Raw genomic sequence first — 25,739 nt, forward strand, 5'->3', positions numbered from 1 at the left:
ATTATCTTTTCCTTGCCTGATTGCCTTGGCTAGAACTTCCAGTACAATGTTGGCATTCTTGTAACATTTCTTTTCTGTTGTTGTTTTAATCCTCACCTGAGGATATGTTTTCATTGATCTTTAGAGAGAAAGGAAGAGGGGGTGGGAGAGAGAGAGAAACGTTGATCAGTTGCCTCCTGTACACACCCTGACCAGAGATGGAACCTGCAATTTAGGAATGTGCCCTGACTAGGAATCAAACCTACAGCATTTTTGGTGTATAGGATGATGCTCCATCCAACTGAGCCACCCATCCAGGGCATAACATTTCTTTTTTTTTTAATTTTATTTATTTATTTTTAGAGGGGAAGGGAAGGAGAGAAGGAGAGAGATATCAATGTATGGCTTCCTCTCATGAGTCCTCTGCTGGGAACTGGCCTGCAACCCAGGCATGTGCCCTGACTGGGAATCGAACCGCGATCGTGTGGTTCACAGGCTCGCGCTCAATCCACTGAGCTACTCCAGCCAGGGCACATTTCTTTTTAAAGTTATTTATATACTGCCCTGGCTGGTGTAGCTCAGTGGATTGAGCCCTGGCCTATGAACCAAAGGGTTGCCAGTTCAATGCCCAGTCAGGGCACATGCCTGTGTTGTGGACCAGGTCCCTAGTATGGGTGGGTGAGAGGCAACCACACATTGGTGTTTCTCTCCCTCCCCCTTCTGTCAATAAATAAATAAATAAAAACAAATAAATAAATAAATCTTATTTATATTCTCAGTACTCTTTCTCCTAACTGTGAATTCCATTAAGTTCACCATTTGTTTTACCACAGAAGACCATTTGTCTATGTTCTTGCAAACATCCTAATTTCAGCCAATCCAGTTAAGCTGAATTCTTTGTAGCTCAGTGGTTGAGCATGGACCTGTGAAGCAAAGGGTCACCAGTTCGAGTCCCAGTCAGGGCACATGCCTGGGTTGCAGGCCAGGTCCCTGGTAGGGGACACGTGAGAGACAACCACACATTGATGTTTCTCTCCCACTCTTTCTCCTTCCCGTCCCATCTCTCTTAAATAAATAAATAAATAAATAAATAAATAAATAAGAACACAAATTAGATAAAATATCCTTTTTAGATCTAAACTTATGAACCATAGGTCAACAAGTTGAGTATTTAGTGCCTGTAAGACTCAGGCACTGTGGGTGCAAGTATCACATCTTTGCTTAGTAACCTGCCCAAAGATACCCACTCAGGACAAATTCTCAACCTGCCCCATGGAAAATGCCTTGGGATTTTGGCTTCTCAGATACTTTAAAATATCTGGGAGCATTTATGTAAGGAGGAGTGAAGATAGCTGGTAAATTCATCACAACTTCTATTTGCTGCCATAAAATTCTCTTTAAATGAATTTCTCTTTGGAGATAACCCCCAAGGGCCAATGACTAACTTCAGGGTAACCGAATGTGTAAATTGTCTACTACAATTGGAAAATTGTCTACTACAATTGTCTACTACAATTGGAAAATTTTCTACATAAGGAAAACTGTAGCTTCCTTAGAGAGACATAAGTCCCTAATTCCTTCTCATTGGAGGACAATGATAATGACAGTACTGATTGTCTCAAGTAAACTAAGACTGCAATTTCCCTCTGTGTTTGAAATATACTTTTTCTAGCTCAGCAATGGCAAAAACAAAGAAAGCTAAGGGAATATTCTCTGAGAAAACAACTTGCTTGTCACTTCATCAAAGTCAACAAAGCCAAAATATGTCTTGCCTAGGGAAAGGGAATATTTGGTTCCAGCATCTATGTTAATAGTTACCTACTGCTGCTTAACAAATTACTCCAAAAGTTAGTGGCTTAAAATAAAAATATTATTTCATGATTTCTGGGAGTCACAAATCCAGGTGTAGCTTAGCTGGGCCTTTGATTAGAATTACAAGACTATAATCAAAGTATTGGCCAAGGCTGTGGTCTCATCTGAAAGTATGACTATGGAAGAATCTACTTCCAATGTTGCTCATGTGGTTGTTAGCAAAATGTACTTCCTTGCAGGTCTTGATCTGAGGGCTTTAACTCCCTGCTGGCTCTTAAGAGAAACACACCCCAAGGTCCTTGCCATGTGTTTCTCTCCTATATGGCAGCTTGCTTTATCAAAATGTGCAAGCTGAAAAGGAAAGAGTCCAGCTAGATTAAAGTCACAGTCTTTTTTTTTTTAAGATTTTATTTCTTTATCTTTAGAGGGGAAGGGAAGGAGAGGAGAGAAATATCAATGTATGGTTGCCTCTCGTGTGTCCCCTGCTGGGAACTGGCCTGCAACCTAGGCATGTGCCCTGACTGGGAATTGAACTGTGATTGCATGGTTTGCAGGCCTGCACTCAATCCACTGAGCTACACCAGCCAGGGAAGATTTTATTTATTTTTAAAAAGATTTTATTTATTTATTTTAGAGGGGAAGGAGAGAGGGAGAGAAACATCAATGTATGGTTGCCTTTCATGCGTCCCCTGCGGGGGGCTGGCCTGCAGGGAACCAGCCTGCAACCCAGGCATGTTCCCTGACTGGGAATTGAACCGAAATCCTCTGGTTCACAGGCCTGTGCTCAATCCACTGAGCTACACCAGCCAGGGCCCTATTTATTATTTTTTTTAAGAGAGGGGAAGGGAGAGAGAAAGAGAGGGAGAGAAACACTGATGTGTTGTTGCCTCTTGTGTGCCCCAAACTGGGGGCCTGGCCCACAACCCAGGCATGTGCCCCAACTGGGAATCAAACCAGAGACCCTTTGGTTCGCAGTCTGTGCTCAATCCACTGAGCTACACCAGCCAGGGCTAATGTTATATTTTCTAGTAGTAACATTAAAAAACGTAGAAAGAAACAGGTTAAAATGAAATTTAATGTTTTATTTAACCCACTGTATAAACTTATTTCAACATGTAATCAATGTAAAAAGTTAATAATGAGATATCTTACACATTTCTTCATACTAAATCTTTGAAATACAATTTGTATTTTACACTTGGCAGCACATCTTAATTTGGGCCAGCTACATTCCACCTGTGGCCAGTGGCTATTAGATAATACGGGTTTGAACATATCAAAGTGGTTACTCTGGTGGGGGAAGGAGAGATACTTTTTTTCCCGTCCATATTCTTTTGTATTGTTCAATTAAAATGGTTTCATTTATTACTTATTAAAAATAAATAAGCCCTGGCTGGTGTAGCTCAGTGGATTGAGCACAGGCCTGCGAACCAGAGGATCTCGGTTCGATTCCCAGTCAGGGCATATGCCTGGGTTGCAGGCCGGTTCCTTGCAGGCTAACTACCAGCAAGGGATGCACAAAAGGCAACCATACATTGATGTTTCTCTCCCTCTCTCCTTACCCTCTAAAGATAAATAAATAAAATCTTAAAAAAAAATAAAATAAATAATACCAGCCAGAATTACATTGCATAATACTTTCTATTTCATTCCTTAATATTTTTATTAACCTTTCCTGGGTTTTAGTATTGCAAACATAGTGATAACAAGAGAAAGAAGAGCTTATCAAAATGTGAACTATTAAGTAATGAGAGTATAAAATGATTCAACTATACAAATATTTTCTGAGTACGAGCTATCTGTGAGTAGTTAGGGTATGCACTATGGAAGGCAAAAAGAATGAGACGTTGTCCTAAAAGATTTTTGGAGACAAAAATCTTGTCTTCAAAGGAGACAGCTTTTGGAACTGTCTTTACAGCTTCCATATACTCTTCAGGTTGGATTTGATTTCTAGCAATAGCCAAAAGCCCTCCAGTTAAGCCCAGTAAATTTTTATGGTTTTGTTTAAAATGAACTGTGAAGAGTCAAAGGAAAGATTTTATTATGTAACTTGCAAACTGGGAGCTCTAAATTACTTCCAAAGACATTTACTGTCTGCAACAATAAATTAAGTGGATAATGCAAGAAGACAGCTGTGGAAAAGGCTGCTTAAAATGGAAACATTTTGGTTTCCTTTTTTTTAAAGATTTTATTTATTTATCTTTAGAGGGGAAGGGAAGGAGAGAGGGAGAGAAACATCAATGTACAGTTGCCTTTCGTGCGTCCCCTGCTGGGAGTTGGCCTGCAGGGAACTGGCCTGCAACCCAGGCATGTGCCCTGACTGAGAATCGAACCACGATCATCTGAGTCGCAGGCCCGCGCTCAATCCACTGAGCTACACCAGCCAGGGCCCAATTTTTAATAACTTAAAAAAGTTATTATTACATATTCACTTAGCCCTGTGTACCTTCCTATTCCCTTCCCTTTTCCAACCATCTTCTGCAAATTGCCCAGCATGCAAAACTAGGAGCCATAAGATATTCATGAGTTTCAAAATTCTGTAATAGCGAATCAGAAGATAGTTTACTACTAAACCAATTACTATTACTGCATTTATTTTTTTACCCTTAATAATTTGTTATCTCATGCTTTGCTAAAATAAAGGGTAAAAATTAAGGCTCTATTGTGCCCAGGACTCATCAGTGATTTGTGGTTGCTCTTGTTGAAGAGTGAGCAAACACCATGGTAGAGACAAAACTACTGACTACTGTGCTACTGTATCAATGTATTCTGAAAGAAGAGGCTGTCAAGAAATATTTTAATTACCTAGAATTTTTAGAATAACTTGAGTCTGCTCTTTTAAAAAGTGGGACTAAAAATGCCAAGAATAAAGATAAGAGCAAAAGGGAAGCGAGGTTATGTTTCTCCTTTGAAAAAACAGCATCATCATTTTAAGCCGCCAACGACTTAAATCTAAATCTCCTCATTAATGGAGCCGACTCGTGTGGTTTGAGTCTTAAGGACCAGAAGGAGGTCAGCGGAGGGACAAATGGAGGGAGAGTGCCCTAAGGCCCGAGTCCAGCACCTTCCAGTCAGTCTTTACATCTCAGCAAAAGGGAGATGTCACTTCGGTCTTGTCCAGAGCCTCTTCAACTCTTTCCCTCACCGCAGTGCTCGCGCTCCCTTCGCAGTCTCTGGCCTCAGCGACGCAACACTTGCCAACTCCTTCCACACCGGTGGAAGGCTTTACTCCGGGGGAGGCGCTCCCTCACACAGGTGTCTCTCCTCAACCTCTGCCACGAGCCTTTAGGGTCTCTCTTCACCGGCCTTCGTCTTCGAGGGTCTATCATCAAATATATATTTTTTAATTGTGGACGTCTCCCTTTGCCTTCAGATCTTTTCCCTGAAGCGCGCGCAGCCTTCAGTCTCCTCTCGGTCCCCTTCCCTCAATCTGAACCGGGTCTCAGAAATCCTTTCCCTCAGAAATCTTGTCCTCGAGGTGCCCTCAGCCTCCTCTCCCGGTCTTCAGAGTCCTCTCCCTTGGTCTCCGGGCCCCACCAATCAATCTATGGGGTCCCTCAGCCTCCATTTGAGTTCCTTACTCAACCTGCAGAATACCCACCAGCTCCCCACGCCTACCTAACTTACTTCTCGGAAGCCTACTCTCCGGAACTCGCGCGCCTCCACGGCCTCGGAGGCGCGCACGCCGGGCGGAGGCGACACTAGGCCGCGCGCGCAGCATGCGTGGTGACGTCAGTACGCTGGCAGCGGCGGTAGGGCTGTTTGTTCTGCTCTCCCGCAGCCGACGAGCCGAAGCAGTGGCTGCGACGGTGGCGGCTGCCGGCGGTATTCGCCGGCGAGCGGGGCCTGTGAGCGCAGCGGAGCGGCGGGAGCGACGGGCGGGCCCCGACGCCGCATAGCAGGGCAAGGAGGAGGTTGCGGCGGCCGGCGGGGGCGGCCTGCGGCCTAGCGTTTCAGGTGAGGGCCGGTGCCCTTCGGAGCGGCGGGCTGCGCGAGGCGGTAGGCGAGCGCTCCCGGCGCGCCCCGCGTCACCTGCATTGCGTAATGGGGCCGGTGCGCCAGCTCCGACGCCATCGGCGCGGCGCGAGGGCGGGGAGGCCGGGGCGACGCGGGCTCAGGCCTGCGGGCCTCCCGTGTCTCCGCGCCACTCGCTCGTCCTGAGGTCGTTTGCGCTGTTGGCGTCGGGCATCGAGTCCCTGGCTTACTCAGTCATTGGCACCGACGCACCTGGGCTCGAGCCGGTCGGCGGGGCGGGGGGCGCGGGCAGCGGGCGCTGCGCCGGGGCGAGCGGCCGGGGGCGGGCAGGGGGCGGGCCGAGGCGCCCGGCACTTCCTGCCGCCGCCATTTTGTCAAGTGAGGAGGAGGAGGAGGAGGAAGCGGCCGCTGCTAGGCCAGCGGCTCGCTCGGCTTGGGTAAGTCCGAGCTCGGCGTGGTGGCCTCGGCGTTGCAGTCTCCTGGGCGGCCTAGGCCTCAGACCGGCTGCTCACGTGGGCCGGTCCCGGCGCGCTCTTTCCCTGCCTTAGCACCTTGATTCTTTCCGTACTGGGGCAGCACGCCCCCGCCCCCATTTCCTCACCTTCCCGAGTGTCCCCGGAGCTTTGCGGAAAATACGGCTGTTCCCCAGAAACAGGCTGCCGCTGCACGCCTGCCCTGGGGGCGAGTCTGGGCCTCTTCACCCAACTACACCCAGCCTGGCATCCTCTCGCTGGGCGCTTTGTTTCGCTCGGTCCGTGCTCGCTGGGCGTCCTTACCTCGGTGTCGTCTGTTTGCGGTGTTGTATGGGGTGGTAGTTTAGGGTGGGAATGTGATGGAGTTGTGATCCAAGGAAATAAAATGACCCCCGCCAACGGAAATAGCACAGCTTTACTCGATTGAGACGCCCCTAAGGTCCGGCCTTGGACGAAGATGGGAAATCCCATTTTGGTGTAGTGGACGGTGTTCAGGCCTTTGGATGAGTCATGTGCTTTTGCTGAGTGGCTGACTGACCTCCCTTTTATCAAGACGCCTGGTCTTGATTTTTGAAGTGTTTTTGTTTAGTTGTTTACTCACTGTTTTGTGTAACCTGGTAGGGTTTATGGTCTTGGTCCTTGGGTTAATTTTTTACCTGTGAATTTGATGCAAGAAGTGACCCCTTGGTTGGAGTCTGTGCCTCATGAAAATAAAAGTGTCTTCGCTTACCTTTGAGTGGGTTGTAGCTGCCCGTTTACCAAAATCAAGTCTCACTATCTCTAAGCCAGAGGCCCTTGGGTGCTATAACAGTTGGGAGATTTTCATGAATGAGGCTGTCAAGTTCCTTAAATTGTGAGTCCTTGGAATTGGTAGTGCTTGGAAGTTGCAAAGGAAGCGATATTCTATAAGATTTATGAAGGCGATTTCAATTTCAAGAAGGTTTTGGATGGCAGTTGTATGACCTTGCCAACAATTTTAATAAAATATTCCTTTCGGTTTAATTTGGCTAGGAATTATCTTTTCAGCAAGGCATTGTAGATAACCCACCCCTTCTCCCCAAATGCTTCAACGTGGGGCAGATAAAACTCTCAGATGGTTTCCATTGACCAAGTGGAGAAGGAAAAGACTGATCTGAAATCAAATGCGTCCCCCCGCTCCCTGCTGTTGTCCATCATACCCGTTACCTTGGTAGGAAACAGTATCTAAGGGATCAAGCTGTGGAGTAAATGTCTTAAACTTTGTTTCCAATAGTTATCTTTTTGAGCCGGTTGTTGTGTTTGTAGTACTACATTGCACTTTTGCTTTTAGGTGTAGAGGATATTTTTGTGTTACACGATTCAGGTTATTGAACGCCTTGGGAGTTACAGATTCTAGAGTGTGATTGGAGTCTTATTTTCTTAAAGAAGAAAAAAACATTTTGGTGCCCCAGTGATTTGAAAATTCTGGGGTGTTAAATCGGACAACCCACTGTCCTCTGTCAAAATTATATACATGTAAAGTGTTTGGATTCTTGGTTTTGAATAAACTTGTGAAGTAGATAGTGTTTGTCTTTGTTCTTGGCAAATCTCTAGAAATGAAAGAAAAGCCTGTCATTGAAAACTGCTACTAACATTTCATGAATTCGTGATTTTGGGGTGTTTAGAAAAGACTGGACATTTCACATCGGCAAAGTGAGGATTGCAGGGATTTCTTGCCGATGCTGACATCTAATTCATAAGACTTGAGTTTGTAAAAATAAGATTCTTAAATTATTTTCCTTTTACTAGACTCCTGAGTTCCATGAGGGCAAGGTTTTGTTTGTTTCGCTTTGCCTATTTTTATTCTCTATTGTTTTCTTATTACCTAGAAGAAAGAGCACCCAAAATATTCTTTGAGTGAAAAAATTGGCAAGATAATTGAGCAAGAATTTGGCATGTCCATAGTAGTCACTGTAAATAATTCCTCAAGGTAATAAATGTTGTTAACAGCAGACACAGTTAGTAGTGATTGTGAATTCCACAGGGTATGTGAATTTTAACTAGGAACCTTAAGTTTCTTGGAAAAGTCAAGACAATGGCATGCAATTGCTTCTGTGTACTCTCTACTGTATTTTTCCATTTGGTAGTTTGAAATGTGGTGAGTGGGTTTAGACTGTGGTTCAACCCTGACCTGGAAAAATGTTTTAATAGAGAGATAAAATGCATAATAATAAACCAGTATGGGTAGGATTTCTTAATGTGAATCTCAACATTGTCAGTAAAAACTTGATATTAAAAAAACAGACATTGAGCACTTTCTTTTTAATATTCTGATTTCATGTGTATGTGATTGGCCAATCCATTTCAACAGTTAGTTCCTGAGCTCTTACTGTGTACAAGGGAAGACAAAAAGATAGTAATATTGTAAAATAGCTTTTTTGGTATGTATATTCTTTATTAGTATATTCATTGCCCAAGTATTTATTGAATGTTAGGTATAACAGCTTAGGTATAATTCACATATGATACAGTTCACCAGTTTAAAGTATATAATTGAGTACTTGCCTATCCTGTATATTTCAGAAATCATACAATACATAATTTTTTGTGTCTGGCTGCTTTCGCTCAGTATAATGTTTTCAAGGCTTCTGCTGGAGCATTGATCAGTATCCCTTTTATGACTGAATGGTATTGTGTTATATGGATATACAATATCTTATCCATTCATCAGTTGGTAGATATTTGGATTGTTTCCCCTTTTTGGTTATTATGAATAATGCTGCTATGAATGTTCATATACAACTTTTTTGTGTGGGCATATTAATTTCTCTCAGAAATTCCCTAGGAATGGAATTGTTGGTTCATGGTAACTAAATTTTTGAGGCTACACAATAACTTTTTTTTTTAATCCTCACCCAAGGACTTTTTTTTCTTTTTCATTGCTGAGAGAGAGAGAGAGAGAGAGAGACACACACACACACACACACACACACACGTGTGTTAATTGGTTGTCTCCCGTATATGCCTGGACTGGGATCGTACTTGCCGGGATCGGGAATTGAACCCACAACCTTTCCTTATAAGATGATGCTCCAACCAAATGAGCCACACCAGACAGCGCTACAGAGTGACCTTTTTAACAGCATAGGTTTTCTGGTGCTTTTACAGAGGGGTTAAAACAAAAGCTTAATGGAGTATGGTGTGGCCATTTAAAAGTATGAGGAAGTGAAAGTGCAAGGATGTCAGCATGTTGACATGTAGTACAGTCTGTGTGGTTTGATTCCCTGTTTTTTAAGAATTGTTCATTGTTAGAGAATGGTTTTAAGTGCTAATAAGGCACATAAAACAATCTGGAATATGCACCCCAAATTTTTGTTCTCCTGATGTAGTAAAGGGTGTTTTAAAAAGCTTTTTTTTTTTTTTTTGATCTAAATAGTCTTCAGGTGATTGAACTTCATTCATTACATTGCATCCGTGTTCCATTCTACAGAAATAGATGAAGAATGAGTCTAGGGTCATAGTTTGGGCAAAGCAGCCACCTGTTCCATTCTTGATGAAACTTTGAAGGGGAATAGCACTGGTTGTTCCACATTCGAAAATGAGATCATAAGGGTTTTTTTCTTTAAACAAAAGTAGTACGTGGTCATTTTGAAGAATTTGGAAAATACAGAGTGTTAAGGTGATGTTAAATGTTACAAAATCTCTTAATTCCATTTTTATTCCAGGCTTTTTACATATGAGTAAAAAAATTGGGTCGAACTCTTAAGTTTTCAGAAATACTACATTGTGAACGAACATTTCCAAAATGCTGTTTTAAATGGTTGCCTAATGTTCTAACATGTGCACATATTATAATTGAATTCTGCTTATTTTGCACATGATTATTGTTTTCTCCTTTTCATGTCTAGAGTGGGAATTGCTAGAGCAAAGGGTGTGTGTTTCTGAAAACTTGATACAGATTAGTTTTTTTAGAAAAGTTCCATTAATTTCCATTTCTCTGATCACAGCTTCACAGTGTCTTGTTTGTTAAGAGTGAAGTTTTTAACACCCCCCCCCATAGCGATTGTATTACAAACAAATTGTCATCTTGAAAGTTTGTGCTGAGAAGCAGAAGTATCTCAGGATCTTGCTCTTTGACCTTTTTTACTCACTGTTGCCCAGAGCTGGACTTTGTTTCCTGAATTCCAGGCCTTACACTAGCAGGTCAGTGTTACCTCTTGTCCTGGGGAGTGTGATGAGGGAGGGCTTGAGTGGCCTCCTGGTGTCCCATCCTGTCTCATTTTTTCCTAGCCTACTCCAAAGACCAATACCACCAGTTAGACCCCAGTTTGAATCCTGGCCCTGCTATTTGCTCTGTGACCTTCCAGCTGTCACTCAACCTTCCCCAAACTTCATTTACAAATCTTTCAGCTGAGGGTAAAATGAACGCTGTACCCTCTCATGGTTAGCTACTTGCTATTATTGACCATGGCCATGAATTGAAGTGGGATTAGGTACGTAGCTAAGACAGTCCTGCAGTTGAAGGCTAGGAAAGTGCACCAGGCAGACATGTGACACCAAGATCTGCTTGCTGCCTCTCAGGCCCCGCCCCCACTGTGTGTGTGTCTTCCTCCAAGTGAGCTGTGAGAGGGGACCAGTGGAGGGGGTTGTTTAAAGTGGGGGTTGGGGTTTTTAAGTGAGAATTTGTTTTTATCTGCAAGATTGAAAGTGGTGATGATGAGATTGATGGAAATGCATCAGTTCTGGGGGCTTCTACCCTAGGATCCTGCTGAAAAATATGGGGAAATGAGCCAGCAGGGCAACATGGTCCAATGCATACTCAGTCCTAAACTGTCACTTGTCTGTTTCATCAAAACCTGCTTACCTGAAGAAAGGCAGTGGCCTGAAGTTGCTGATGTATTGAAGTTTTTCCAGTGTACAAGCACTGCATCCTTTCATACCTCTTTGGCCCTGATTTAAATTGTGTTAACAACTGTCCTTGGTGAAAGGATTCAGGTCTTCTTGAAGGTTGTGTCATAAGTCAGGGCTTCCGTGAAAGGGAGGCAAGACAGCTGAAAGAGGAGTTCCTTGCTGGGAGGTTGAGGTCCTGCTAATGGACTTTGGGCCTGTTGGCCAGAAGAACCAGTCCATGCCAGTCACCAGTACTAGCTGCTGTTAGGATCCAAGTCCATGTGGAATGCCTTTTGTGTTAAACCCAATTGGAGAACATATTTGTTTCAGAGATTGGTAAATCTGAGCTTTCACATGCCAGTTAAGAGTACTTGAATGGTCCTGTGAGGTGGCTCAGTTGTTTGGAGCACTGTCCTATACACAAAAAGATTGTGGTTTCAATTCCCAGTCATGTATCTAGGTTGTGGGTTCTTTTCGGGTTGGGGCTTGTGTGGGAAGCAGCCAGTTGATGTTTCTCTCTCTCTTTCTCTGTCCCTGCCTCCCTCTCAGGTGAAGATATATTTTTTAAAGAGTACTCTGATCCATATGCCGTTTTTTTCTTTTTGATCTGTGACATACAAATAAAGATTTCTTTGGTTCACCCAGGTATAGGCTATTCTGTGATCTTTTCCTTGATGAATGTTGTTCTGTTTTGCCCAGTGTAGGAAATTCTAGGACATTGGGCTGTGATAGCAGTGCTGGTTGGGCTTGCGTGGAACTGTGTACTGGAGGGGGGCAACTATGGAGTCTTCTGTCAGGTTTCAGGCCCAGCCTGACCCCCTTTTGGCCTTGAGCTCAGGCAAGTTACATAATCCCTAAAAAAGGGGGGGGGTAGTTCTGTATGCTGGGGACGGGTGTTGTCTTGCCATCTTCTTTATGTTCAGATTTGGGGAATGAGGGGAGTCTCTGTATTGCCTCTGTATTGGGGGATGGGGAGTGCTTGCTTTGCTGTGCCTGCAGCGCTTTGGGGAAAAACTGTCTAGGCCTTACTTGTGGTCACCTTCCTGGTCTCGTCCTCTTGAGGCTGAAACTCCTTGTTTATTCCTAGTTGCTGTTATGTCCACAGACAGTGGAACACTGTGGAAGCAGTGCCAGGGGAGGGGTGTTGGGCTTGGTATTATTGTGTAATTTCCAGGAACAGGAATTAGTAATTCCTCTGTCCTTGTGGGTGGCTGATTTCCCCAGTCGTCCTACCCCAGGCAATGACACATTTACGCCTGCGGGTAATTTGGCATTTGAGATTTTGTTTTGTGTAAAAGAAAAGAAAGATAAATTTGGGAATTTTACACTTAAAACACTTTACACTGTGTTGAGGAAACACATATCTGTGGGAGCAGATTGTCATTGGGAGGGTAGGGTTGAAGTAGAACTGCATGGTGTGGGAACCTGCCAGCACAGGTCGGGCAGGGGGAGGAACTGGGCTGTAGGAACACACTATACTTGCTTTGGACCAGTTGCATACCTTCCTAAGCTTCAAAAAGTTTCTCATATGTGAAATGGGAAAGTAGGTTTGGGCTCCAAGACCTTTGACCATAATCTAGATTTTAAGAGAAAGTAATTCTTATTTATGTTTTTCAAACTATGAATAATGAAATTAAACAGGTTTCAGTCCTTTTTTAAAAGATTTTATTTATTTATTTTTAGACAGAGGGGAAGAGAGGGAGAGAAAAAACAAAACGTGGTTGCCTCTCATGAACCCCCCCCCCCCCCCCCCCCCCCCCACCNCCACCCCCCCCCCCCCCCCCCCCCCCCCACTGGGGACCTGGCCTGAAACTCAGGCTTGTGCCCTCACTGGGAATCAAACCAGTGACACTTTGATTTGCAGGCAGGCACTCAACCACTGAGCCACAGCAGCCAGGGCAGGTTGCAGTCTTTGTGTAAGGAAAAAGAAATGTCAAAGGGTGTTCAAAGGTATTTTATAAAGCTTTGATTTTATGTCTTGTGTACATGATAAAGTGTGTTTCTTGTGGGTCATATCAGTACTGTATGAAATAACACTTTAAATACTGCTTAATGGTAACTGTGGGTACCTTGATTCTTGCTGTCTGTGCTCCTGCACCCCCCCCCCCCCCCCGCTGTTTTGCGATCTATTTCTTCATCATTTGCCTAAGGGTGACCTTCCTGGATATGCTTTCTAGGAGCAGGTGAACTGTATTGATCTTTAGTTCCTTTTCTTGTATCCACTGCTTGCTAGAAGCTCTGTAGGGAGTGGGAGTGATGTGGTGAAGTTGAGGAAGCATGTAATGGTAAAGGTTGTTGTTTCAACCTGTATATCAGCAGTATACAAACCTGTCCAGGGCCCTTGTGCACCACTGTCTCAACTTGTTCTCTTTCCTAGACATAAGGAATATTAGAATGTGCCAGAATAGGCCTTCACATGGGCTGTAGATGAAAGATGATTTGTGTTCTGGGGCTCTTCATTGAAGCTCCTGCTGTTCCTAAAACTTTCCCCAGGACTTGGTGTTCGCCTGGAGGCTTTGCTGCCAAGGTAACCCAAAGGGTCACTAGCCAGCCTGATCACTTGGTGGTATTGGATGTGGGTGGACTTAGAAATATGGCTGTGGCTTAGCACCTGATCTATTCAGTGGGCCATACATTCTTGCATGCCTTTGAACCTCTAGACTGAGGGATACAGACCATTCTTAAGCATAATATGCTTATGCTTAGGACTGTGAACATGCTACACCAGGTGGTGTGCATAATGCCGCTATATTCTCCATCCCCAAATCCCTGTCTTGTGAAAGAATAGGAAATACACTACCATAAACTTGAATAATTCATACTTCTGTAATTGGGGCAGAGTTGTCAGAGGATAGAAAGAAATCATTACTTCTAAAAATAAAGCATATTAAAAACACTTTTGCTCCTTCTTAAACTAGTGTAAAGATTAAACTTGTATGTGCCAGTGGATATTTCCCCCATTAGTTAACTATTGCTGTTGGCTTGAATTAATCCCATTGCTCTCTGTTCAGTTGAATTACAGTCTTGTTTGAACAGTCATGACTTGTTACTTAATAGCAGTTTCTCTCTGCCATTAAGAGAAACAAACAAGATAGTGTACATTAAAGAGTTTGGTAAAAAGTGGTATTATCCATGTGGTTTCATTTGTAATCACCATTAAAAATTACTTGGCTTTCACTTTCAGAAAGTTGCTAAGTAAAAAAGTTGTGTGTATATGTCTTCATTTGTTTTCCTTTTGGCACTAGGAGTCATTGGAGCTGACAGATGAGCTGTCATCTGGAAATGACACCACCTTCTTGTTCATCTGTTTCAATATAATTTAACATATCTTTGTAATCCCAGGAATGCAGTTTTAGATTACCAGTGTTGGAGGCCTTTTGAGTTGCAGTTTAGCTCGCCTGTTCTCAGTTTCCTCTCCCAGGACATATCTCTCCTTTTTTTGCTCTGGGAACCCATGCAAGCATCTTTCCCTTGCACTTTTGAGGGCTAGGTTACCTCCCTTGTCTGTGGCTTTTTCTGCTTGCTTTCCACAACCCCACATTACTGTTGTTTATCTTGAGACCGTGCTTCTCATTGAGCATTGACTCCTTGTGAAAAACATCAAGACTTTTAGCAAAAGTTGCCTAAGAGTAGACTTCCCAGTAAAGGGTAACTACCTTTTCTGAATGGACCTTTTTTCCCTGTTACTTAACTGCTCACCTCTTCTGAAATGGTGAAGTCTGACATGAATCATCCTGCTGTCTGTGTCAGCCTTAATATATGGAGCTGTAATGTGGGTTATTTCTCCTTCCTCACTATGCTTCCATCCCCAGGCTACGAGCTTCAGCATATGTTTATGACTGCTCCATTTTAGTGAATATTTGAGTGCTTCCTGTGAGCCAGGTGCTGGATTTCTAAGGCCCTATGTGTTCCTTAAGTCCTCAGTATTGTCTCCATTTTGCAGATAAGAAAGCTGATGCCCAGAGAGCTGAGTCACTTGGGCTGGGTTAGGGTTGCAAGGGCACAGAGCTGGTAACAGTGCTGGCTCCAGAGCTCATGTGATCCTGACTTATCTTCAATGAGCAGTAGTAGAAAGGAATTGCCCTATGAAGATATTTGGAATGGTACATAGTGAGCATGAGGTAGACCTCAGAATTGCACTCCAAGAGGTCAGGCCAGACAGTCTGAGAAGAGAGGCATTCCATAGGAAAGGAGCTTAGGTGTTTAGGCTGGTCCATCTGTGAGGACAGCTGTGGCTTGGATAGAGACCTGGACGGTTCTGCAAGCAAGCACCTATCCCTTGGAGACACCAGGGCAACATGAGGATTAGTCAGGGAGGGTCATTACTCTTGGCAGATTTCCTTTTCATTAAGTGTATCACATTTAATGTATCACCTTGGAAAGGTTTTCACTAGAACATCAAGCTACCTTGAGTGGGTGTTTCACCTCCATTTTTTGATATTCCAGTGAAGGTCTGTGAGTACAGAAGAGAAAGTTTGAGGGAGTCAGTAACCTGAGGGTAGGTATCATCTTTAGCCCAGGCACCCTAGACTTCATTCAGTAAGTCAGGGGTGTGAACTAGATGATTTCTTACAATTATGGTGAGCCTCAGTCTTGAAGCACTGCTTATTGTAGGGTGGAATTGAATTCCAGCTCATGGGTTCTTATTTCCCACTTAGGGATTCTTGTTTAAAGGGAATTTCCTGCCTGAAGTAACATGCTAAATTGGGTAATTCTGCCAGTGCAGGACTTACTGGGCAATCAGCCACTGCGTGATATTCTGTGTGTGCAATGAGGATTCAGTGGTGAGTAAAAGGTGTTTCCCATGTTTGTGTGCCATGTACAATATAAACATGACTGGGGGAGAGTGAGGCAGGTGTTCTAGGGATCCTCATCTCTAACGGTGGGCAGAGACCCAGTGCTGGAAAATTAATGCAATTCATTTAACAAGTGTGCCCCCAAAGAAACAGATTTTTACTTTACTTTTATTTATTATTATCATTATTATTATTATTTTTTATAGAGGGGAAGGGAGGGAGAAAAAGAGGGACAGAAACATCAATGTGTGGTTGCTTCTCACGTGGCCCCCACTGGGGACCTGTCCCACAACCCAGGCATTAGCCCTGACTGGGAATTGAACTGGTGACCATTTGATTCGCAGCCCAAGCTCAATCCACTGAGCTACACCAGGCAGGGTATTTTTACTTTTTTAACAAGATTTTATTTTTATTTATGTTTAGAGAGAGAGGAAGGGAAGGAGAGAAACATCAGCGTGTGGTTGCCTCTCGTGTGCACCCAAGTGAGGACTCGGTCTGCAACCCAGGCATGTACCTTGACTGGGAATCAAACCCAGCAACACTTGGGTTCGCAGCCCGCACTCAATCCACTGAGCTACGCCAGCCAGGGCTCAGGGTGTTTTTACTTTTAAACCTTTTTTTTGATTGTGTTAAAATGACAATTGATCTTATTGAAGGAGAGTTTGACTCTTAAGTAGCTGTGAGAAAAATTCAGGCAAGAGAAAGTGGTAGAAATAGTCGACAAGCTCCATGCAAAACTGGACTAGTGATCTAATGAGAGAGTATATGATCCAAATACATTAGATTGATTGCAGCATAATTCTCTTGCTGCTCTAAAACCCCACTGCATGTGGATAAGACCAGACTCCCATTCTGGGTACTTCCAGCCCCTGGCCTCTGTGATAGTCTGCTGTCCTATCCCATTCTGTGTCTTTGCTCTTTGCTTCTAGAATCCCCTCATCTCTCAGAGTCCAGTTTAGATTTTTCTCATTTCACAGTGATCCACCCAATTTCAAAAGCAGTTGCTGTCCAGTGGAACTTCCTGCAGTGATGGGAACGTTAGGTTTTTTTGGGTTATCCCACATAGTGGCCATTACCCCCATATTGGCAAACAAGCTCTTGAAGGTAGCTGGAACACTCATATCATGCCTGTTTTGACAGGTTTAGGGAAGAGAAGCTCATCCTGAGGTGTCCAGGTTGACATTGCCTTGTAGGCAGGTGGATATACAGTTCTGTGATGCAGGGGTGGGTCTAGCCAGGCTCAGGGGCTTTGCCAGGACGGTGGGAGAGGTCTCTCTTGAGCTATAGCGAGAGAGAAGAGGAGGGGGCTAGGGCCAGCATTTAAGGTGAGAAAGATAATTAGGGACTGAATCCTGATTTGTGTAGCGGAAGAAATGTTCCCTCTGCCCTTCCCATAGGAAGTTGGAGATGGAGTCTCCCTATAAGAGCCTCAGGCTTAAGAAAGCCAGCACTCTATGGGGTAAGTGAGGTGGAGAGTTAGCATTCATTGGGTAGGGGCTTTTCCTTCAAAATCATCCATACTAGAATGAATTCCAGTTATTTAGGTAAATGTCATGTTGTTTAGTCTCTGCCCTAGAAAATAACCCTATCCCTCTGGAATTTGTTTTATCTGACATCTTCCATTGCATTTGTTCCATACATTTCCCTCTCCCCCATTTTGTGAGCAGAGTCTTGGGGGCAGGACTGGCTCATTTGGTTCATTATCTTTGTGGGCAGAGAGAGAATGAATGAAGGTTTAAGTAGGGACTGCAGGCTGAGCTGTGGTTCTAGAAGATGTCATTTGTGGGTCTGCCTAGAGTCAACTGAAGTGAATGAAGCCTGCCAATAGAGCTCATGCTAGTGGGCTACAGGCCAGACCCCACAGCCCATTTGGTTTTACTCTACGATTGCAAGCTCATAAAATGTGAAAATATTTTAAGAGTTAATAACTAAATCATGACATTTACTTTTAATGATATGATTAATAGTGTTGTTGAGTTCTTACTGTACTTTCTGTTGCATTTCATTTGCCCCTTACATCAGCTCTGTGAGGGTATTATCGCTGTTTTACAGATGAGGAATTTGAAGCTATTTGCCTACTTTTTTTTTCTGATCAAAAACAACATATAATTTTATATTCTTAATATTTTTAGGTGCTGCACATTGTTGTGCAGCAGATCGCGAACTTTTTTATCTTGCAAAACAAACTGTATCCATTGAACAACTCCCCTTTCCTCCTCCCCCAGCCCCTGGTAGCCACATTCTGCTTTCTGCTTTTAAGAGTTTGACTATTTTAGATACCTGATATAAATGGAATCAAGCAGTATTTGTCTTTTTGTGACTGCTTTATTTCACTTAGCATACCGTTTGCAGACTTGTGCCATTTCCTCATTTAAGGTTCATCCGTGTTGTGGTAACCATACCTCATTTTCACAGTTTTTTAGCTTGTTTGTTTATTTTTTTAAAGATTTTATTTATTTGTTCATAGACAGAGGGGAAGGGAGATAGAGAGGGAGAGAAACATCATTGTGTGGTTGCCTCTCACGTGTCCCCCCACTGGGGACCAGGCCTGCAACTCAGGCATGTGCCCCAGACTGGAAATCAAACCAGTGACTCTTTGGTTCGCAGGCTGAAGCACAATCCACTGAGCCACACCAGCCAGGGCACTTGTTTATCTTTTTAGGTTGATTTGCAGGAGTTCTTTGTAGAGTCTAGTACAAGATCTTTGTGGGTAATTTATTTCACAAATATCTTCCCCTAGCTGGGTGTAGCCCCGCCCCCCCCCCCTTTTAAGCATCTTTTGAGGAACAGATCTCGATTTTAATGTGGGTGAATTTAAGAATCTGATTATCTTCTAAAAGTCATACAGTTTTGTCTTTCAAGTGTATGGCCTGAATCAATCAAGAAATGTTTTTTTGTTCCTAGCTGGTGTGGTTCAGTGGGTTGAGTGCCAGCATGTGAACCAAAGGGTCGCTGGTTTGATTTCCATCTTAAGGCACATGCCTGGGTTTCAGGCCAGGCCCCCAGTAGGGGGCACACAAAAGACAACCATGCATTAATTTCTCTCTTCTTCCCTTCCCCTCTCTGAAAATAAATAAAGCCTTAAAAATTATTTTTTGGTATAGGATGAGAAATCATGCAGCCTTGGAGTCCCTGCAGGCTTTGTGACCTCAGATAAATGACTGATTTCTACGTTAGCATCCTCAGCTGCAACACTTGATCCTAATTCCTACTGTGTGCAAAGTTTTTAGGAGGTTAGAATACAATATCCCAATACATGGAACCCGAAGCTCAGTAGGCATTTAGTAATCGCTCCTTGGTCTGAGTCCAGCTGCATTCCCTAAGCATGTGGACACACAGGGAAAATTGGCACTTAACTGGGAAAGTTATTGCTAGTACATTGCCTGCCAGCCATAACAGGCATTGTAGCCAGGCTGGGTTTGGCTGCTGCGTGAATCCCCCCAATGGGGCACTGGCAGCTTGGAGGATGTTCAGCTGCGTGCAGAGTTTGCCTATTGGAGATAGGTGTTCAGGCAATCCTAGAGCTGATTGGTGTCATAGCTGATGCTTTCTAGAAATGACTGCTTTGTCCCCTGGTGCAGTCTTAAGGCTTAGTGCTGACACTTTTTTCCCTTAGATTTTATTTATTTATTTATTTATTTATTTATTTATTTATTGATAGATAGATAGATAGATAGATAGAGAGAGAGGAAGAGAAATATCCATCAGTTGCCTCTCACATATGGGGGATTGGCCTGCAACCCAGGCATGTGTCCTGACTGGTAATCGAACTGGTGACCTTTCAGTTCACAGGCAGGTGCTCAATCCACTGAGCCACTCTAGCCAGGGCCCAACACTTCTAAAAAGGAGTTTTGGGCCTTGTGTGGAGCTTGTTTAGTGACTGCCAGTGACAATATTGGCAGATGCACAGAGTGCATTCATGCTAGCAAATAGATGGCTGAGGATCTGGTGGTCCCTGTTTTTTTTTGTTTGTTTGTTTGTTTTTTTGTTGTTTTTGGCACAGTATGCCTTCCATGAATGACTCATGGAGGGGTAGAATGGGCTGGGATTTTGTGGTGTGATGTAGTTAAAGATGCCCGTGATCAAAGTAATGACAGCGAGGGATGGGCGGACATTTTTTCACATGAGCTGTGACTGAGTGGTCAGATGGCAGAGTAAGGCTTTCAGGTGGGAGCCTTTTCCATTTGTGTTCTCTGAATGTTGTTTTTAACACTTTGGTCAGGAGCTTTGTTACACACCTTTTACAGAAGGGACCACTGAGGTAGGCATGTAATAATAGGTTATCAAACGTTTCTTGATCCTTTCCTTCTCATCCCTGTAATGTCCACACTTGGAAAACTGGAAACATCTCAGTGTAAAACAGCCAGGAAGTGGTTTGTCAGCCTTGGCCTTTCATGGTGGCTAGTGGCTGTCACGTCAGTTAAAAGTGACAGATAAGGTCTGTACCTATGAACACCAGGCACAAAATACAGGGGAATATTGATTGTAAATAACCCTGTGAGATATCATATGTGAAAAAAGGTGTTGTGATGCAAGGTGATTCCCTTCGTTTGGCTTTGTTACATTTTGGTGTGATGACAGTTAAACATTTTACTCAGGAGACCTCAGGCAACAGGCAGTATTGTCCTGTTTAGTGCATGTTATTCCTTCTGAACCACTTTGTTGCTGAGGAGTCAGTCCCCTTCCCCATCCTTTATTGCAGTGGCAGTATCTTTACTAGTGTTGAGATGAATCAAAATGTTAAAATTGGGCTAAGGTCCTCTATGAATCATTTAATATAAAATAGTACACAGTAGCTTTGCTCAATCAGGATAAGTTAGTTTTCTCAAAAGAGTGATGAACTGTCCTGCATATTAAACACTCTCTTGAAAAGCTGTGTATCAACTTCCCCCTGCTCTAAGCTATGAGTTGCTCCTCTTCCCCAATTGATGGGAATGCAGGAAATGCCATAGTCATTTATCCAAAAAGGATTTTTTTTATTACTCCTGTGAGAATTGTAGTCTTGCTGCTTTGCTGTCTCAGGTGTAAATCACAAGTCACAGAGTCTTTATTTACCTCAAACCAGAGCACTTTTTTTTCTTTCAGAAACACATTTAACACTTAGTTCAGCAGTATTCCAGTAGCTGTGGTTGAGCAACACTGAGCACTTTAGAGATGGCTGGAACCATTTGTAAGCCTGCTTATTCTTGGGACAACCCTGAGTGTGTGTGGGCCCTGTGAATCACTTTTTACAGGTGAGCTGATCTACAATATCTGTTGCTGAAGGTCCCCCGGGGTTAGCTTTGGAGCTTGGGATTCAGACCAGGCTGTTCTGCATCTAGATCTGTCTCTGCCTTCCCTGCCCAACACCAGGTCTGAAGTAGGTGTGGCCCGGACATGGTTTCTTTGCTTATTCATTTTAAGTTTATGTGCTGTAAAACTCACTCTGACAAATGCACCACCACAGTCAAGATACAGAGAATTCTCTAAATTCCCTTTGTGCCTCTTTGTAGTCAGCTCCTGCTTTACATGCAGTATTTTGTTGTTCTTTCAAGTTTTTATTTGTTTGCTTTTAGAGAGAGGAGAAAGAGAAAGAGGGAAACATCAATGCATGGTTGCCTCTCACCTACTGGGGACCCGGCCCACAACCCTGGCACATACCCTGACTGGGAATCAAACTGGTGACCCTTTGGTTCACAGGCTGGCACTAAATCCACTGAGTCACACCAGCCAGGGCTGTTTGTTTTTCTTTCCATTTCTAAAAAATTTCATTGATCTGAAAGATAGCGAGGGAAGCATCAGTTTGTTCCACTTATTTATGCATTCATTTGTTGATTCTTGTATGTGCCCTGTGCCCAAGGATTGACAACACACTAACCAACTGAATTATCCAGCCAGGGCTCTTTTACTTGTCACACGTGCGTGTGCGTGTTTAAAAAGATTTTATTATTTTTTAAAGAGGGGAAGGGAGAGAAAGAAAGGGAGAGAAACATCAGTGTGTGGTTGCCTCTTGTGCACCACCTACCAGGGATCTGGCCCATCACCCAGGCATGTGCCCTAGACTAGGAATCGAACCAGCGACCCTTTGATTTGCAGGCTGGCTGGTACTCAACCACTGAGCCACACCAACCAGGGCCACACACGGGTTTTTAAACAAGCTCCCCAAGTAGTTCGCTGTGTAGCCAGAAATGAGAGTCACTTCTTTACAGCTCTCTCCAGAGCAGTTGTTGAGTCATGTTTTTTGCCTGAGAGCCTTGGTGGGTGAGCTGCCTGCTTGTAAGGACAGATAGATAGTATTGGAATGTTGTAGCAGTGGTGCCTGCCTAGTGGCAGCCTGTTGCTTTGCAGCCTTGCTCTGGGGGAGGAAGAAGGAAGCATGAATGCCACAGTATAGTCAGAGCCACTGAAATGTGTCCCTGTTCCGTATGTCTCTCTACATCTGCCCATATTGGGTGTTCTGCCTGAGGTTAGGGCATCTACTGCTGGGACATCACAGAAGAAACTGCTGCTTAGCTGGAATTGGTCATAGCCTGCTTGCCCCAGGCCCTACCCCCATGTCCCTTCATTGCATCTCCCACCCCTGCCAAGGGTCCCTGAGTTGATGAATATGCTACTGCAAAAGAATTGTGTGACATTTGGCCCTAGCTGGTGTGACTCAGTGGATTGACCACTGGCCAGTGAACCAAAAGGTCGCAGGTTCAGTTCCCAGTCAGGGCACATGCCTGGGTTGTGGGCCAGGTCCCCAGTTGGTGGCATGCAAGAGGCAACCACACATTGATGTTTCTCTCCCTATATCCCTCCCTTTCCCTCTCTCTAAGAATAAAGAAATGAAATCTATAAAAAAATTTTTACAAAGAAAAAGGAATTGTGTGACATTTTGTGAAAGCTAAAGAATTCTAAGGTGAGAATCTTTTCAAAATGGGAGAGCATTCTGCCCATTTATGCATAATAATCACCTAATAAAGCTTTTGGCACTTCTGCTATTAAGACAGACACATTGGTTTCAAGTATGCAGTGCCAGGCCAGACCCTCCTGCATTTGAGCAAGCACTTTGGGGACATTTGTTCCCCAGAGTGCCCACATCTGCAAGTGTGGTGCTCTATGACTAAGGAATAGTTTTGTGCCCAACAGAGGAGGGTTGTTGATACAGTGCCCAGGGCGTGACCTATAAAGTTGACATCATGACCCAAGTGCTAGAATCTCAGGAAATTAGCCTGGACTGCCCAGGACTCCCTTAGCATGGGATTTCTTTTCTTTTTTAGGCCTCAGATGGAGTTGGACTGATTGTGTATTTAGGGATTGTTTGGTATTCTTTCTGTTAAGCCAGTTTTTTGGTTGTAGGAAGTAGATTGTTAAAATTTTTAGTTAAAGAAGCTGTTACAAAGAAATGTTATAGAAGCACTCTCTCTTTTTTAAATCTTCACCTGAGAACATTTTTTTATTGCTCTTTTAGAGGGGAAGAGAGGAGCGACATGTTGGGGGTGGGAAGGGAGCATCCATGTGAAAGAGAAACATCAATTCGTTGCCTTCTTGTACACAACCTGACCAGGAATTGAACCCACAACCTTTCAGTCTACAGGGCAACACTCCAACCAACTGGCCAGGGCAGAAGTAATCTTTTATCCTTTCATGGGTGGGGGTGGAGAGAGAACTGATTGAGTCTTAACTTTTACAGTAAGAATGCAAGGAAAGCAGTTTTTCTCAATAGCCATTCAAGTTAACCACAGTCTTATAGATACAGACTTAGCCAAGATTCGGGCAAAAACAAGCCAAATATTCCAGCAGTGTTTACAGTAAATATTTCTGTTTGTAGACTTGTACCCATTTGTGTGTTTTGTAGAGTTCACCTCACCAATACACCATGGCTTGAATGTGAGCCTCCCTGGGGCACCTGTGGAGCCTTTGTCATGGTTGTTGGTTGCTGTGTAATCCAGTGTCCTGGCTAGCTGTCATATTGTGGCTTTTAGGGTTAGGACACTGCCGGACTGTGAAGAACTTCCTTTTATGCTTATCCTTTGCCTTGAAGATAAGATGGCAGAACTGCCTGAGATTCGGGATGGGGACCGACAGACTGCACTCCTTCCTCCCTGCTCCTGTCCTATGCTGCCGTCACCATTTCATCCTTAATTTCCAAGTGAACCAGCTGCTTTCTACCTCTTACATCATCATCCCCTGTGATGAGATGGCCTCAGATAAATTGAGGACTCCTTGCTAGAACCCACATCTGTATTCCCTTTGTCAGCAGGTGGGGCAACTTCCCCTACACCTGAGTCCAGTGCAGAGCAGATCCAAAAGATGAAATGGCATCATGCTCTAAAGGAGTGCAAATGGAAAGTTCTTATATTTGTCCAGTAGACAGAAGAAAGGAAGGGGCAGGAATGTGTCTGTCTTTGATTAGTCAAAGGCTTGAGAAGCAACTGAAGTGCCCCCCACCCCAAGGTGGTGTACAGACTTTGTGAAGACAGAGTGGAAGGGCTGTACATACGTCTGTCTTATTTGTACATTGCTTGTTGGTGGAGATGAGGGAGTAATACATTGAACTGATGTTTTCTTAGGGACAGGAAAAAGAAAAGCTCTCAGTAAACTTGAGAACTACAAAAGAAACCATTTGGGAAGGCCTTAGCAGTCTGGTCAGCAGGAGGGTAGCAGGGCTATCTGAGATTTCTGAGATTTTAAGGTGCCATGACAGTGATGATGCAGGATCTGGGTGCTATGCTGTGTTTTCTGTCCAGCCAGTAAGATATAACTGAGGGCTGCTGCTGTTTCACATCTTGAACTTACCTGTTTGTGTTGTGGGGACAGGATGGAACTAAATTTTTTTTTTTTTTTACCATTTGCTAGAAAGTGGGTATTTCTTTAGCCTTTGCTGAAACACAAGGTAGCTGTTACTGAATTCAAATTCCCAATAGAAGAAGGTGCGTAGGTTGAGGTACCTGTCTAGGGTCACGTGGGTAGAATCACATGAGCTAATTCTACCTCAGAATCTGAACTGAGGTCTTGCTGGCTCTGAAATAGTTTCACCTTAGGTGAGAGGTCATCAGAAGCTACTCACCACCAAAGAGGCAAAGGAAGGTTATGTGCTTAGACAACCAGAGAGAAACCAGTTGCTCTCCAAATGAGAGAAGCCTCTGTTAACACATTCTACTTTGTTAAATGGATTTTTAGAGGATTGTCGGTAAGTTGGTTTGTTTCCCTTTAGGTCCCTAGCCTTTCAAAACTCGTATTTAAAGCTCTGCCATTGAGTTAAAGTGCTGCTTCAGAAGCCAGCGCTTGGTGTGTTTGGGAGGTCAGTAGACTACTCATTGGGGCACCACCTCATCTCCATGCTACCCTCTTGGCTCCCTGTTCACTTCAGGACCATGACATACTCTTTGCATTACTGCCATAAAAAACACCCTGGTTCTTCTGCAGGCATGCTGTCTTGTCTGTGGGATTGGGAATTCTCTGTCCCAGGCTTTGGGTTTTGTGTGGCTGGAATCATGGTTAGTTTCTGTTTTGTTCTAACATTTACTGGGACTTTTCAACCTGCCATACACTGACTGGATACTGTCCATAGCAATGTGAACTTGGAAGAAGGGAAACTCACATGACCAGAGTTTGGTGTGGATGCTTTGGTTGCTTGTAATTTCAAATTTCTATCATTCATTGTTGGTATATAGGAAAGTCGTTGACTTTTTTGTATTAATGCTGCATTATGCAACCTTGCTATACTTTTTTAAAAGATTTTCTTTAGAGGGGAAGAGAAGGAAAGAGGGAGAGAAATATCAATGTATGGTTACCTCTCATATGTCCCCTGCTGGGAACTGGCCTGCAACCAGGCATGTGCCCTGACTGGGAATTGAACCGTGATCCTTTGGTTCATAGGCCCACGCTCAAT

The 25,739-nt window shown here is 43.8% G+C and overlaps 1 protein-coding gene across 2 annotated transcripts in view; it reads left to right on the plus strand.

Annotated features, from left to right (window-relative positions):
* Positions 1–5,512: 5,512 nt before the first annotated feature.
* The window catches only part of BRD4 (bromodomain containing 4), a 79,955-nt gene continuing 59,728 nt past the window's right edge, over positions 5,513–25,739 (plus strand). Inside the window, exon 1 of one of the 2 annotated variants that reach the window (XM_037055729.1) lies at positions 5,513–5,748. The gene's annotated coding sequence lies outside the window, so the exon portion shown is untranslated. The remainder of the gene's footprint in view (positions 5,749–25,739) is intronic. The other variant, XM_037055739.1, reaches the window with a different exon arrangement.

Source organism: Sturnira hondurensis, unplaced genomic scaffold (genome assembly GCF_014824575.4).
Source record: "Sturnira hondurensis isolate 20B ecotype Veracruz unplaced genomic scaffold, ASM1482457v3 Scaffold0000880, whole genome shotgun sequence".
NCBI lineage: Eukaryota > Metazoa > Chordata > Mammalia > Chiroptera > Phyllostomidae > Sturnira > Sturnira hondurensis.